A 14,924-nucleotide genomic window follows, 5' to 3' on the forward strand; every position below is an offset into this window, starting at 1 on the left:
AACCAGCGCACCGATCCACAATGGGGGAATCGTCCCATTAACGAGCAACCGTTCATTAATCGTACACCACTCGCCGGTGATGCTTACCGGTCGAGGTCAAGTTGGCTCGCATCGCTTTACGCGATACACACCTGACGCTATACCGATCTATCTTTCCACCTAAAAGCTACTATATTGTCCCTGAATCTACTGGTATCGCGCAGCACACGTATGTACATACGTGCATACGTACCTTTTAGCTGCCGTGGAATGCACCGACGCGTTTCCGGCGTCCGCGAGGGGTATATCGTATCAAGGCGAACGACCAGGGACTCGCGTGCAACGAGTTTAATGCTCGTTACAGTTCTCCGAGAGAGCAATAGAGCTAGAATTTCTGCGGACTTTAACGACCACCACTGTGTTACCAGGCTCCTATCGACGTTGCAAGTTTATCGGAACGAAATTATTACGAGCAACGTTCGATTCGCTTCATAGAGAGGATCGACGTACTCGTCGCTTACGGGCAGGATACGAGAAAATAGGATGGAACGCGTTGAAAATTGCGAAAGAAAAAACAGTAGGTATTCTTCGGAGAGTAACGCATCGCGATACCGTACTACGGCGGATGTTTCTGGGTCGAGAATCGTGAGAATATAAGCAAGAGTTTGTCGTCGAAGGACAAAAGCAGCGGTGCACGTGAATAGATGATTAATCCTCCGGGAATGAGAAAGAGGGACCGTGTACGGTGACGAGAAGGTAGAAGGATCTCGTACGCCGTTGGCTTTTGAAGGCCTTTCGGATTTCAATTAAACCAACCATGGACCCGGGAAGACTTTCACCTCGTGCTAGATAAGACTTGTTCGTTCGCTCGATTGCTGGTAGGAGAACGAGAGTCCGTCGATCAGATGGAAGAAAGAAGATGGAAGGAAACTTTCACTCGTCATCGATTTGTTCTTTCTCGAAGAAGACATCAATGGTTCTGGATAGTAGTTGGTATCTAAGCTCGCTATCCCGATCTGCCAGCTGCTCCGAGAGATTTCCAGCTCGACGATCGTTATTCGAGTCCAGTCGGGGACGATTATAACGCAAACTGCATACCTTTTTCTACGGGTCACCAGAGAGGGCACGTTAAACTTTCCTGATGTATGTACACGCGTTATACGTGTTGGTATATTTCGCAATGGATATAATTTTCATCGTTGTATTCGGAGGCACGTAATCTCATCGCGCTCGTTTCCGCGTATTCGTCTGGATCTAACTATAGCATCGGGCACGTTATGTCATTTTCTGGAAAAACACGTCGACAGGCTGGACGACGCCGGGCACGAAACCATACGTGCCCGGAATTACGAATGTTTCCATAGGAGCGTCGAGACGCTGTACGGTTAGCGAGCGAACAAAGTGGCCCGCACGCCCCGTGGACCGTCTGTTCACGAGACGCCACCTGCCAGCTTCGCGGCTGCTAGTTTATATTTAGTTTCCCGAGTTTGGAAAACTCTTAATGGATTCTTAATGACCTGAACCGGGTCTGCGATGGATGCGACGAGAACACGAGCACCAGACGCGAGAGGCCAAAGAGGAAAGCAACAGCTGATACACCCTCCCAGTGTCCTCCACCTTCTGCTTCTTCGTCGTCGTCGTCGTCTTCGTCGCCTTCTTCTTGGTCGCATTACTCGCGCGACTGATGACGATGGCGATTACCGGCTCGTCCAGGAGTAAAGACTACTCGACGACGCGGTTCGAACGTTTCACGCTCGATTTCGAATCGCTGTATACGAGTCTCGCAGTAAATTTCTCGACTTAATCTCGCGGTGTCGAGTAAAAAAGAATTTTTCCTCGCGGACCGGTTGTTTCGTGCGGAAAAAAATGAAGAAAAAGATGAACGCGATTAAGGAGATCCCTTCTTTTAGCAACGACACCGTAACTCGAAGCCAGAAAAACCTCGTATTAATTCTAATGGGGCGATATTTTATCGGGCTAAAGCTGTCATTCGAGCGGAGGATATTCGTTATAATCTCAAGACCGGAAGAGAGATTACCGTCTACTTTGCGCGCATCTTCCCAACTCGAGATCTCAACCCCTTCTTCCACCACCATATCTCAGTTGTTCGCTTTCCAACGATCCCACTTAAGACGATAATGAAGACCGACGGAATTCCCACGTAATCCTTTTCTCGTCGCCCGGATGAAAAAAAAAAAAGAAAATAGAAAGGGGGTTAAAAAAAAAGAGAGAGAAAAGAATGCCCCTCCAGGACTCGACCGGCACGCCAGACAACGTAATCAATTTTTCACGACGAATTATTCCGAGAACGAGGAAGGATCGCGATCGCAATACCGTTCTATTCGACTGCCGTGCAATTTAATAGGTCTACGCCAGGCTGGAAAGCGTTTTTTCCGGCGAAACGATCGGAGCGTGATTGAAGGGGAACACAACGACAGAAAGAGGGGGATGGAGAGTCGGAGGTTTTCCCGAGTTTATCGAGGCGTCCGATCCTCTTTTTTTTCCCCTCGATTGGCATCGATTTGCGTCCGACCGTACATACGCGCGCGACCATCGGTCCTATGGTGTCGGTGAACGATAAAAAGAGGAAAAAAATTGGAGAAACGAGAGGGAGTACAACGAGACAAGGAAGGAAGGGAAACGGGGTAGAAAGAGGAAAAGCGTGCACGCGGTTATAACCGCACGACTCAGCCGCTTAAATAATGTCGACCGACCGACCAGGCGTAATTCACGTCGGATGAGCTATCGGTTCCGATATTTCCTCGTCGAGGAGCCGAAAAAAAAAAGGGAACTCCGGAAACCGGAAAAGGTGCAAGAGCAGAGAATCCCAGGGATCGATCACGCAATTATCGGAAATGCGAGCATCGGTACTCGAATCGCTGCCGAGCTTCCTCGCCTTTCCAGAATTCTAACTCCTTCCAGGACAAAGAAATCTACGAATTCTCTCGTTTTATAAGCGAAGGAGAACCATTGCGCGAAGCTTGGAAATAATGCAAACTGCTGAGATATAATTTACGGTCAGAAACGAGGTCACGACAGCCCGAGTCCGGTTCGACTCGTTCGCGCGGTAATACACGCGTTCGATAATTGATGCTTACGATAACGAGCGATTCTTTCAACAAAATCGCGTCCAAGTTTGCCGATGCGACTACTGGCTCGAGGAAGCTCGAACGATTAATTGCATCATGGAGACGAACCGAGGATTCGGTCATCGAGCATCGGTGAGAAAATTGGAAGATCTTCGGTAAGAAGAAGATGAACAAGGAGACACCGGACCTCGTTCTCGAGCACACTTCGATTCGATGAATACAGTTTCCAAGGAAACGTTCTATGCAAAACGAGCGGACTCTCGCGAAGCAACTTCTGCTTCTAACGAAGGTGATCGAAAAATTGAAATGAAAGAAAAATGTCCCCTCGAGTGTCGAGTTAACCAAGGAATCATTCGATAAGCAGGATCGAGAGGATGGTTGGTGAAGGAAAGGTGGTCGGAAATCCATAATTCGAGATGGACGGAAGCAGCGGCAACCTTGCGAGGCGGGAGCGTGGTGGAGCCTGGAGGACGAAGGACGTAACACGGAGAGGAAGAGAAGAGAGTCGGTCGTCTGCACGCTCCGTTTCTGCTCCGAGCCGACCATAGGAACGAAGGACCGAGAGAGCATGTCACGCCAATTACGAGAGACGCCGATGGAGGAAGAAGGAGACGCTGCGTCGCGGCGAGGGACGAAAAAAGTTTCGAAGGGAAGAGAAGAGACCGCGAACAGCCAGGTACGCCAAAGTCGGTTCGAGCGAGAAGGAAAGGAACGAAGAAAAGGTGGTACGAACAGATAGAGAGAGGGTAAGGTAAGGTAGGGTAAGGTAAGGTAAGGTAGGGTAAGGTAAGGTAAGGTAAGGTAAGAGGAACGGAGAAGGAAAGTGCTGTTGCAAGAGGCGGTGGAACGGCGGGCTTACAGGTGAGAGGGAACGAGTGAAGCAGCGAGAGTATGCGAACGGGATGAAGAAAGAAAAAAAGAGGGATGGTCGAAGGAGAGAGAGAAAGAGAGAGGATAAAGAAGAAAGGTGGACCGGGGAAGGGTAAGAGGACGAGGAAACGAAAAAGAAACGATCGAGCTGTGCTCCCGACTCAGCGGCTCTCATATTTAATGATATACTCCAGCGTGCCAGAGTCCCGCTAATGCACGGACACTACAATATGCCAGCCTCTTTTCTCTCCTTCTACGACCGATGCTTTTTCCCCACACTCTCTTCTCCTTTCGTGCCGACGTGGGCCGATAATGCGTCGCTGAAAGTCTCGCCATTCGTGCGCGAACATTTTTTCGTATTCGCCGTCCGCGCTCGTCCGAAAACTCGGCCTCCGCCGCGACGGAGACTTCAACGAGCGCACAAGAAGGATCGCGGAGAACGTCGATCGAGAAACGAAGGAAATCGGTAGCTAGGATTGCTTTCGCATTTTCATTTCCACGATTATCAATTATTATTAAACCGTAACGAAGGAAACGAAGGATACACGGGATGGTGTACGATGGTCGAACGGGCGAGGAAATTAAAGAGGAGCAGCCGGGTAGAGGCGTTTTTGCTGAATTTCGCGTGTACCGGTCACGTTCGTTCGTGCCTTACGACAAGCAGAAGGTGCGAGAAGAGACCTTTCGAGTCGCCTTTTTTACACGAGCCCCTTCTCCACCTCTTCTTCCTTCCCTTTTTCGGTCCTACCGCGTAATGGGCTCCACCAATGAATGATCCTGACAATGAAAGGCACTCCGGGCGATAATTAATCGAGGCCTGGGAATAGTAGCCGAACCGGTGAGATATTCGAATTTTTAATTACTGGAAAAATAAACTATCCTTCTCTCCCGTCTCTTCCTTCCTCCTTTTCTCAGCTGCGCGACCATCTAGCGTCTCCCAATTAAGGATCGCCGCTCGTGGATGTACGCTCTCGCACGGGATGCCGGAAACTATGACAAATCGGCCCTTTTAAAATTCCTACGAGACACCCGAAGTAGCGGACTTGTAAAGCACCAAACTCGTTTTCATTTCGTCCGCTCGTGTTCTCGCCGCGACTCAGCCGCAACAACGTTGAGAATATAAATTGAAACGCCCCTCTTCTTTTTACGCCAACAGGGAGAGAGAGAGAGAGAGAAAGAGAGAAAGAGGGTACACTGTCGGCCCTGGGCGTTATAAGGCGGCAGATGTTTGCAGATAAATTAAAAATGCACGCGCGGTCAGCGGTGTTCGCGAATCGAGCCTGCACTCTGAAACGTGTTGCAAACTTTCGCGATATTTACGAGCCCGCTTCAAGTATTTAGATACCCGGAGTCGGCGAACAGAAAAAACGAGTCTCCAAATCGCAAGAATATTCAAAGCATCGTTCGTCTGTGGAAGAAGAAGAAGAAGAAGAAGAAGAAGAAGAAGAAGAAGAAGGAGAAAAAGAAGAAGGAGGAGGAACACGAGCTTCGAACGCCGATTATTTGGACGGTCCGGCCCGTTCTTTAAGGAAGAAGGTGAACCAGCGAAAAAGGAAAGTAATTGTAACGCGTTGCGCTACACGAGAGTGCACTTTGGGGTTGGCCGAGGGGATGGAATTTCGAAAATAGACCGAGTCACCGGGGAGTGATCGCGTATACGTGGTCTGAATTGACTCGGCTCGCAAACGCGTTCGCACCGCTCCCAGGAGCATCGTTAAAGTTACTTTTAACGCGGATCTAGAAACAGCTGCCACGTACACGAGAGGAACGCGGTATCACCGATTACAAACGCAACCAAACACCAACCAGGACGATATGATGAAAATTCCAAACGATAAAGGGAAATAGAACAGGAGGTTATTACTCTCGCGCGACATTTTCAATGCCTCTTTTTCTCGTCGACGGGACGCGGGTATTCGCGCGATTGCGGAGAAATCTCCGTTAGACGAATGGAAGAAAGGTTAAAGTTGCCGCTGGAAGAAGAAACGGAAAGCAAGAGAAGACGACCGTCTATACGTTGTCTGTTGAATATCGGTGTATCGTTTCGCTTCCACGAAATCTCCTCTTTCTTTCATTAGTCTAAGAGTGAAAGTGAAGAGGAACGAAACTGGTGTCGGAAAGGCCGCGGATATGGTGGAACAAGTCGTAACTCGTAACTCGTCGTTGCATCGCGTTGCAACGACCAAGCTGCTCGGTCTGGCTGCAGTTTTTACGACTTCACCGAGACTTTTACGAGTCGTCGTAGCTTCTCGATTTTTCTCCACGCGCACCACGCGCACCACCCGCCGTTTGTTTTCCTTGTAAATGTTCCGCGAGCCAGCACCGAGGGCCCGAACAACGCGTTACCCGAAAATCTCGATGCCATCGGCTGCTTGGCTAAAGGTGGGCGTGTTATTTATTTTTTTCCTCCCTTTTACAGTCGTTTATTTCGAATCGAGCAACGTCCGGACGTACCTTTACGACGCGCGCTCTAATAATAGCAGCCCAGAATTATTGAAGCGGTCTGGTGTAAAAGGAACTAGTACCTCGAGGTCCCGGGACCTCATCTTTCCTAATTGCCTCCATAAATTCATTACGAACCGTTAGAAATTGTATTCGAATCTCGTTGCGAGACGATTAATGTCCGTGTTTGCTAAAGGGATGTGTATCAACGATTCGAACGGATAAGCGGATACGGTGCTGCATATTTTTCCTCGAAATCCGCACTATTTTCCGGGAAACGCGATACGAGAAGCAAATTAGCAACCACTTGCGCGGCCCTCGACGCGCGTGCAACTTTGCTTTGGCCAGAGAGGGTGGAAAAGAGAAAGATAGAGGGAGAGAGAGAGGAGCGGAGAGGAGGAAGCTCGTTAATGCGAACGGCGTTTACACTGGGAACTTGCTTGCAGGTTTATTTATTTAAACGACAAACCCACCCCTACTATTCCGATTGCACGGGTACAATGGGAACACCGAAGCGAAATGTTTGGAGAATTTCCGGGGCAATCTAGTGTACGTGTATATATGCGCGCGGACACGCGTGAAATAATATTTGCACGTTTGTTGGTTTATCCGGCAACATTAGGGCAATGGGGTGTCTCGGTAGGCGCCGGTAACATAAATATCGCGAACAACCGTGTACCAGTTTCGGCGGTGAAAAATATCACCCTAACTGGAACAGGTTTCATTATTTATTCGACCAAAACTACCCCCGCGTTTTACGTGGTAATTCGATCGTTTTTCGACAAGAAATTCCTTCCTTCTGTCTCGAAGATTATAAACGTTACATATAACAAGCAGAGGAACAAAGAGTCGTCGTTTTCCGTGGCTCGACGAAACAAGCTTGCCGAACGTTTACACAGAATGAAGCTTTTATTCGTCGAGGGATGCTTCGTTTCGGGGGGGATTTCAAAGTCTAGAATAAGGAGAGGGTGGCAAGAGGCGGAGGGTTCACCCTCTGCACGAGGGTAAAAAGAGAGAAGAACGGAACGACCAGTGGTCCGCGACGATGCGGAGGATTATCGCGTCCAGGGCGTCGTAGAATCGCGGTCGCCTGGGGACAGGAAGAGGGTTCGTGGACACGTAACTACGGGGACACCGGTTACAATGCTGCCTGTTTTACATACGAAATTACAGTGCAACGCGTGACACGTATATTTCTCTATGCGCGACATTGTCATTACGTTTATTAGGCTCCACTCGTTTTGTCGGCCACGATACGCGTACAAATTATTACTTCGCACGTCGAACAACGTTCAGACAGTCCGAGGGACCTGGTACACCTAGTAGAGATATCGCGTGGCAAGAACGTGGATCTCTGCGTTCCAGTCAACGATCTCATCCCGTCCCGTCGCGGCTCTCCGCATCGACTACAGCCACGATACCCATTAACCTTCCGATCGGTTTTATTCTACTTTATCGGCCCGCTGACATCTAACGAGTCGCGTGTCTAATTGGAAATCGGCAAAAATTCGATCAGCTCCGATACACGTTTCACAGTCACCGGCTGCTCGTTTCCCAGCTAAGGATAATTAGTACCCTGGCAAGAGATAATCGACGCGCCAATATTTTTTCTGTTAAACCGTTCGACCAGATAATGCCTCTCTGATACGCGATTGCAAACGAATACGAATACGAATACGAATACGAATACGAACACGGGGGAGGTGGCGAGATGAAAATGTTGTCGCGAGCGTGAATCAACTTTTCGCGCCATCGTCGTCTCAATTAGTAGCGCGAGGCAAACGAGAGAGGGACCGTTTTTCGATTGGAATTCCTCTTTCGATCTTCGCGTCGGCGACACGCGACTCGTGTCCGGAGTAACGCGACCCTTCTAAAAAGAAGTTGTTTCGGATGGAACAGTTATTACCGGTCGGCTCGTGACGAGGAACCGCTTGCACGTACCACTCCGGCTGATATCCGGTTGATCCGCTGGCATTGGCAGGCCTGGAAATATCCAGGGGCACTTAGCGCTATCTACAAAGGCTAATGTAGCCGCCCGATAGGAAGGTAGACGTGCCCTCTCTGTATATATCCTGCCAGGGAACGAGAAGAAGAACCAGACGAGGGGGGGGAATACACGCACGCGGCACACATTCTCTTATGCACGCTCCTGATTTCTCAATCTTCCCATGGACCCGTTGCTCCCGTGCTTCTCCAGCCTTTCCTGCCACCCTGTCCACCGTCTCGTTTCTTTCCGTTCCTCTCGTTTCAAACACAAAATTAACCCCTTGCCTCGATAAACGATAACGACGCGACGTCTCGTTTATCTATTTATCACGAAAGAGATAGCGGATCGTGTCCTATCAACTATCGGGTGTACTCGATACGAGTCAAAACTTGTACGCAGGGGGTTCGATACCCCTAACATCCCCGTCGTTAGTGGCTCGATCGTTTATTTCCATCGACGCGTTTCCGTATAAATACCGTGCGCGATCGGGGTATTCGAGGAATCCGAAAACGACGCCTGATTAACTCTCGGCTAACACGGGGACACGAATCTAGGAGCGACACTCTGGCGATTCTTATCGTGTATCGGTCGTTCACCGAGCGCCGATGGCTGATCGAATAATTTACAGCTTATAAATCAGTCGAAGCGTATTCCTAATTTTACTGCCGGTGTCGCAAATGAGCCACGTCCGATTTCATCCGTCTTATTTCAAAGCAAACGAACGATATCGTAAAAACGGGCGTAAATCACGGTTAACTAAGCGCGGCACGAGTCGCTTTCGCCGCAAAACCTTCCTAGTCGATAATTATAAACAAATAGATGATCCTCGTGTACCGTTAGACGCAGACAACGAGGGACGAATGGAACGCGTGCGTGTATAAATAGCGAACGAAAGAGTTACGGATAAGCCGCGTACTTTATTTCCTTTCATCTTTTCTTCGACGTACGTCAGAGTTCGGAATCATTAACCTTTCGAGAGAGTTGCTCGCGAACGAGTGGCTGTGGTATCGCGATCATCGCAGGCTCGTTCGACCTTATCGACCAGCTCGGCTCGCTAGTAGCAGCGGGAAAGGAAAGAGAGAAAAAGAAGTTGAAGAAGATGAAGAAGAAGAAGGAGTAGAAGCTCCAGTAATAGACCTTTTTAAATCGTCTTCCTTCGAACATTGACTTAACCCACTTGCCCGAAGCTATTCGCTGAGTGGAAGAAAGAAAGAAAGAAAAAAAAAAAATGAAAACGGAGACAAAGAGGACAGGAATATGGGATTGATCCAGGTGAATCCAATTGTGCCGTACGAGATTCTTTCGCTGCTTATCTATCGCGACGTTGATAATGAATATAGATAAGAGGCTCGAGCCTGCCGTAATTGCGTTTCTGGGTATTATTAATACGCTATCAGCTGACGGAATAGAAAATTGAATCAGCTCTTCTAAGAACATCGAAACGAACAACGACCAGTCGCGATAACGATCGTCGCTAACAAAGCGGGGTGTTAAGCAGCGCGTAACAACTGCGCTGTATCGAATTAAAACGAACGCAATGGAGAAAGAGAAAGAGGAGACGCGGTAAATGGTTTGATCGAAATTTGTGAGCGTGAAACGCGTGCACACAAAAGGATCCCCATTCTGTACCGTATTTCGAAATCGTCCGTACAAATTGACCTGCGAAGAGGCAGCACGATCTGCCTCTGTCTCTTTATTTTCCGTCGGCTTTTACACGAACGAACGCGTAGCAACGGGTGGCTTTCAATCTGCTCGGTTGGCCAGGGGTGTCAATTGGTGAAAACCCGTACGGTAGAGTCCAGGTGTCCCGCAGCAACGTTTACGCGGACAAAAGTCCAACTTTTAGGTAGCTACTCGAGAAATACCTACCTAAATACACAGGAGCGGCGTTCATCGAGAAAATCGTTTCCGAAGAGAAGACGATACCTGTCCAAGCAGCCCTTTCTCTGTTTGCCCTTACCACGTTTCTCACACTTTTCGATGCACGGATAAAACGATCCGCGGTGATTCGTTGAAATTGCCGTGAAATTTCGGTGAAATCGAGCGTACTGTGATTTCTCTGGAAGAGATACAGTGTAACGTGTAACGTCGATGGACAACGCGAACGAATCGGGAGCCGCGATTCATTCCGTGTCGTCGATCGAGCGCGAGACCGTGGCCGCAAATTGCTTGCAAGGTTTTCACGGTACGAACGCGATCGCGTGCCACGGAGAAATTCATTTTGCCGCCGTTAGCCGGGAACAAAGTTGCATCGAACGATCCCGCGAGGCACCCTCGTAAATCGAACTCGTATCGAGGCTTCGTTAATCGGCAAGGAGAAAAAGGGGGCGACGATGTCGCGTCGGTTGGATTTTATAACGATCCGAACGATCTGTCGCACGATTTACGGCTAAGAACAGATCGGAAATCGCGTCGCAGCTGTTCGCGGCTCAAATATTTATTCGAATACTGAAAGGTCCGGTGAGCATACAAACCTTACGCCACAATAAAGAGAAGAAAAAAGAAAGAGGAAGCTACCTCTCTCGATTCTTCCGAAAGTTTTCTTCGAGAAGCCGGCCCACGGAAGACGAACGACATAGCTACCAAACCGATCCCGAGAGCAAACACGAGGAACGGAGTTGGAACCGAACGGTGCCGTGGTAGCCCCGCTTTTTCTACCGATCCTATCGGCTTCGATTAACGTGCCGCTCGATCCGTGAATTTTCAAACTTCCCTTCTCCACGCTTTAACGAGCTCGCGCGAAAAAAGAAGGAAATTGAAAAGCCAACGGATCGTTCTTTGTTGGCCAAGCGCAAATAACCGAAGGGGGATCTCCGCGCTGAATTTCGTCGAGGTATCCCGGAAAAATTTGAAAACGGAGGAAGAAGGAAAGAAAGAGATCGCGGAATTTGTATAAAAGGTAGGAAATTAATGGCAGGTGCGTCGAACGACGAGGCAGAGATTAACCTCGACCCGAATCTTTTGATCCTCTCGGTGAGATAACCGTTCGCGAGCTCGGAAAGAGAAGCAAGGAAGCACCAGTTCTAACGGTTCATTCTCCCCTGCCTTCTCGTCCGTTCACCCGTAGGATCCTTTCTGAAAACGCGTCTCCTCCGCCATCGTCCTCTTCCTTATCGGCCACCACCTTCGCGGTCTCACGCTTTTCGCCTAATTCGTTCGCGGAAATCGTCTACCGTGTTTCCGCGCGTCGTCTCATCGGATATCGAGCGAATCCGTAGGCGAGAAACACGGGAAAATAATTAGGCTGATCCTCTGTACTGTGTAGGTAGCTCGAGCCACTCGGTTACCGTTCGAAGCGGGTGGGGGGGAAAAAGTAATGCTCGTCGACGAGGAAATCATTAATTCGAGCGTGTCGAAGGCAAGTCGAGAACTGGCTCGATACAGACCACGTAAAAGGGTCTTTCTCTTTCTCCCGATCTCTTTCGTCGTTCCTTTGATCGCGCACAAAAAATGTCCCTTTGTCTCGAGCCACAATGCGAGCGAGCCTTTCTTTCGACCGGGCCAACCTAACCTCTACTTTACGGCTTTTTCCAATGAAATTGGCCGACCCAGCCAGCCACCGTTTCGTCGTCAACGAATCTCTTACGTATCTCGAGTGTCTCTTCCAGGTGACGAGGCGATACCGTTCTCCGTGTTTCCCTATTTTCCCTCGTGTCCTCGTCGCCTTTAAAAGCTCCGCGTCATCCGTTACGAGCCGGGACGAATCCGTGATTCTCGGACGCTCCAAGATTTTGTCTTTATTACAAGAAACGAAAGGAAGAAACGCGTATTCGCGCGTGCGAATGGAAGCGTGCACGCGATTACTTGTATACCGATGCACACCCGTCCACGCATACCAGCTTCGGGTACATTCTTGCCGGGTATAAGAAGACGACGAAGAAGAAGAAGAGGAGGAATCAGACAGGGTGGAACACAATGGGCCGAAAACCGGAAAGAGGTACGCCCACTTCCCAAAAAAATGGTCCCTCGAATGAAAACGAAAAAACGCAGCCATATGTACATCGCTAACTGCACGGCATGCAAGAAAGGTAAAGAGGAAAGGGGCACACGGGCATTGGCCAGATTCCCATGAAACTCGAGCACCGAATATAAGGCGAATCTCCATTCACGCTCGGCTGTCAACGAGAAAATAAACTCGAATCCATCGAGCGACTCGCCTGTGTGCCCGGGCATTATCGTGCGCGACCGAAATCCTGGTAATTACCAGCATTGTTCTCCCGATTCCTCGACTTGGCCGTGTGCGTCGAGCCGGCCAACTACTCCGAAACAATGAACGCATCTCGTACACCTTCTATACGTGTACTTAACACGCTCCGAATTAGCAGCTGCAAAATCTATGCGTTCGCGCGAAAACCATCGCCGCTGCCGTCAATTCTCATTGAGTCAATTTCTCGTGAAAATCGATTTACAATTATATCGCACAGCTCTTCCATTCTATACTACATCGAGTCTACGAGCGGGCAAAAAGAAACTCCTCGAGCGGATCCAGCCTTCTGCCCGGCGACTACGCCCGATCGTTCCCGCTTTTTCACCCTGTCGCAAAAAAAAGATCCTTTGCCTGACCAACGATCTCTCCATCTTTTCCCCTTTCCTGGCCTGCATTACAATAATAATGCACCGTGCAATCGGCCGTGAATCGACAAACGCGACAAAACGAAGTCGCCGGATCGGCAACGATTTAAGCGAAACCATTTAACCGGATTTATCGCGGCACGAACGAGCTCCTCCTTCGATCGAGGAAAAACATCTCCTCCAGCGAGCTCTTCGATCGAAACGAAGAATTCGCAGAAGCCACGTGGACGCAATGAATCAACGTCCACTTACGATGTGGGAAAATTCATGAACCGAACGATGAGGATCGTTCCTACTCCCCTTCCCCCTTTTTAGTCAGGGATTTTCTGTTAAACCGGATGGTGACGAACGCGGCCAGGATACGATTAAAATCTGCTTATCGATAAGGGGAGGTGAAAGAAACGCGGGCCCCGATAACGATAAAACGATTAACGAGAAACGGGCCGATAAATTTTCCACGGATTCGTTGTCATCGACGCATCTGCATCGAAATTTATGCGAGGCCGTGAACGCGATAACTTTTTCTTCGGTAAAAACACGCGGTTGTCACGTAACTGGGGCAAAAGTAGCGTCAGCCACTTCTCGATCGATATCACGCTGAAATGTTTCACGAATAATGATTAACGATAAATTTTTCCACGATAAGCTTCGCCATAAATTTGCAACGATTTCCTCGGCTCGTCTCGCTCTCTAAATTTAAACGAACGATAAGTTTCCTTCTCGTTCCGAGACTCGTCCGATAGATAAGTGGGTCGAAAGACCTTTCACCCTCTCGCGACGCGATCTATACGCTATACGTTATTGATAATTATTATATTTTCGTTCGTTTGAACAGACTCGTCGATGATCCGGCAAGTGGGTACCGGTTGGGAAGCATCAAAATTCACTGAGCCCTCGTCTCGAAGACGACGAAATAAAACTCCTATGTAAATGAAATTACGCAACGTCGTCGTTTCTCCTGGTTCTTCGCTTTTTTTTCTTTTTTTTTTTTTTTTTTTATTACCGAATTAATAATGCCCAACCCACGGTGCCTTTACATTTTTCGTTCTTTACATCGAGGCATCGTGCTAGTGAAATCTGATACTCATCGAGGAAGCATCCTCCTTACAGCATTTTTCTCCTTTACCCTCGACAATTTCGAACGATATTATTCTAATTTCCAGATGTTATCGCGGGTAATATGTTTCCAGCGACAAATGAAAGCCTCCTCCGTGGCCGGAACGCGGATCGTCGAGTTTATTAATTCGATTCGCGCAATTAATAATTCCGTCGTCTTGGCGGAGGAATCAATCGGGAATGCTAAACGGTATGGAAATTATCGGGCTCGTTAAACGTTCCGGTAGCGAAATTACACGCTCGGCGCGAACGACGTCGACCTTTTTCACCTCGCTACGAAACGAGGAATCAAAGGGTTAAACGCGGAGTAAACAAGGTTAGAAAGTGGAAATTGAATTTTCACGATGTAGAATCGCGGAAGTGGCGATGTTATCGGCTACGATATCCGCCTCGGTATCTGCTCGATCGGGTCAAAATGCAACCCCGTGTATAATATAATAATAGGGCCGGCGACGAGCTTGGTAGACCATGGTACGCGTAGATCCAGGTAACCCTAGATCCTAGATGAGCCACGAGATTAGCGAGAGCAGCAGAAAGAGACCTGTCGCCCCGTCTGCCTACCTTCGAAACGTAAAACGAGAGATTCGGATCGCCCTGTCGGCAGTTACCGACAACCGAGTCCCGAAATTTCAGGACATCCTGGGCCTACGTTCTCGAGCCCCGGCTCCAGGGATATTAGGATAGGTCGAAGGGAGATGCGAAAGAACCGCTTGAAAGGGGTGGAAAGAGTTCGATTCTTGGGATACGTAACTCGATAGCGCGACAAAAGAAAGGAGGCGCGTACGGGTAAGAGGTAGGTGTATGTACAAGTGGTTTTCAAAGGACGAGCCAGGTGGTTGCACTACTTTCACTATTTCAACGGGTTACCC

General features: G+C 48.9%; 1 protein-coding gene across 20 annotated transcripts in view; it reads right to left on the bottom strand.

Annotated features, from left to right (window-relative positions):
* Eph (Eph receptor tyrosine kinase) overlaps positions 1-14,924 on the bottom strand; it is an 80,784-nt gene that overhangs the window by 62,795 nt on the left and 3,065 nt on the right. The window lies entirely within an intron of this gene.

Source organism: Osmia lignaria, chromosome 7 (assembly GCF_051020975.1).
Source record: "Osmia lignaria lignaria isolate PbOS001 chromosome 7, iyOsmLign1, whole genome shotgun sequence".
In the NCBI taxonomy this organism is placed as follows: Eukaryota; Metazoa; Arthropoda; class Insecta; order Hymenoptera; family Megachilidae; genus Osmia; species Osmia lignaria.